We start from the raw sequence: 2,100 nt of genomic DNA, 5'->3' as shown, positions 1-2,100 counted from the left end.
TTAAGAGATGAATGTTGACCTCCTAGAAGGAGATCTAAGTAGGCCAGATACAGATCGCCACTTCCCCCACCGTGAATTTGAGAGTCCAATTTTTACAATATTGTATGATATGCTATTACTGCAATGGTAATCAAAATTTCATAATGCTGATGTTAGCCCCAAAGATAATAGCGTAATTCAATTTGGTCGATAAACTTGTTGGTGGCTTTGAATCCCATGTCGAACTTGCCAACTGGAATCATTATCTGGAAGCTGGTCTGGGATGCTCTGGCCCGTGAGGCTGGGAGAGAGAGTTTGCTTTCGCTTTGAGGTGGGGATACAACCCCCGTATGCCTTGACATCTTACCAATCTCTTTACACACCTACTATGCAGGCCTCGCTCCATCCTATTCGCCTCTGACATATTTTACTTACTGAAGGCTTGTCTGACTTTCCTGGAACTGCCATGTCAATGCCTACTCTATGACACCGACGTACAAGCTTTAGAGCCGATAAGACGGGTGTAAGAGACTTGGGTGTTCTTTTTTCAAGTCCAGGGAGCACCTTCTTGAGAACACAGAGCAGTTACGTGGAAGGAGAAATTCCGTTGAGCAAAAAATGGAAGATCAGGCTAGACTCGCATCAGCATATCCATACGAGAGTTGCGGATGAGAATCCCTCAACTGATAAGCTTATGTGACATTCAATAGAAGTTAATGTGTGCTAGAATTCTATTAATTCACCATGGATAAAGAAGATTAGAGGATTACATATGTAACGCTACCCTTGTCTGTCAAGTTAAAAAGATATTTTAGCTATTATGACTCACATGTGGTCATAAGGCGTCGATATGCTGTTGCAGTAAGCGTATGTAGATTGATATAACTACTGAAGGTCAAGATTTCCAGGCGCCATTCCAAATATAGAGTTATGACATAGAGCAGCAACGTATTGTATCACAATATGGCTGACGCTTCTGTGGCTTTGATCTCCGCCAACCGAGATCGTGTAGCTGTAAGGTTGGTCCAGGCTTCGCTAGTGTGCTATAATTGGCACAGATACTCTCTACAAAATAACTCCATTTGAATCAATAAATAAGTCTGTCTACTGACCCTAAGTGGAATGACAGTCTCACTCTACACAAGCCTGTTGAGAACTTACTGCATTTCATCAGCATGTCGTCAAAGTCAGGTGCTGACCTAGTCAGTGAATATATGAGAGTAGCCCGAAAGTATTATGAAAAGTCTATTGCTGTCCTCCGCAAGCAGCTAGAATATTCAGAGGCTAGCACACGCACACGAGAGGATGTCACTCAAATCGTTGCAATTCTGGAGAAATGCACAATCCAAAAACCGCTCACTGCTAAAGAAGTGCTTCGATCAAGACATAGAGGCGACTTGAGTAAGAGACTAGTGGTTTGCTCAGAAGACGATGCACGCGAAATATTCGATAAGGGGCCCCCATGTTTTCCAATCCTGGTGGCCGAGTCACCTACTCAACAACGCATCTCCGTAGATTGGTTCTTAGACGTTCTCGAAACTCGAGCAAGCCTTGATGTCCACGACTTTGGCAAAAACATCAATAAGAAAGGTCGAGTTGCCGAGAGAGTGCCTTCGAGTTCTGCCATAGATATGTTCAAAAGCCGAAAGGAGACGCAACTAAAAGGAAACCAAATTTACCCACTCAACTTTCTCAATCTCAACGGAATCAAGGACAATGCTGTCCCAGGATTCTTGGCCAATCGTACAGACTTCAAGATACTAGATCTCTCATGTGAGGAAAACGGCAAAAGAGAGTATCGTACAGAATCAACGGACCTGGATGAATCAACTTCTTTCCACCTACTCGCCAGCCAAGGAGCGGTGCATCTCCCTCATGTCGATCATCACTATGTATATACAACAGTCTTCAATGAGGAAGGGCACAAACTGTGGCTCATGTGGCCAGGCTTGGGAATTGATGGTCTTCGGACGTGGAGGCACACCGGCCAAGTTCCCGATGGTGGCATTCCTATTTACATCGCACCTGGCTATACTCTCGTCCAGCCACCCGGTACGTTGCACGCGCCAATTACAGTGTCAGACTGTTTGATGACAGGGACAATGCATTGGCATAGTTCCC

The sequence above is a fragment of the Fusarium proliferatum genome (genome assembly GCF_900067095.1).
Source record: "Fusarium proliferatum ET1 genome assembly, contig: FPRO_scaffold018, whole genome shotgun sequence".
Classification (NCBI taxonomy): Eukaryota; Fungi; Ascomycota; class Sordariomycetes; order Hypocreales; family Nectriaceae; genus Fusarium; species Fusarium proliferatum.
This window is presented reverse-complemented; position numbering follows the sequence as displayed.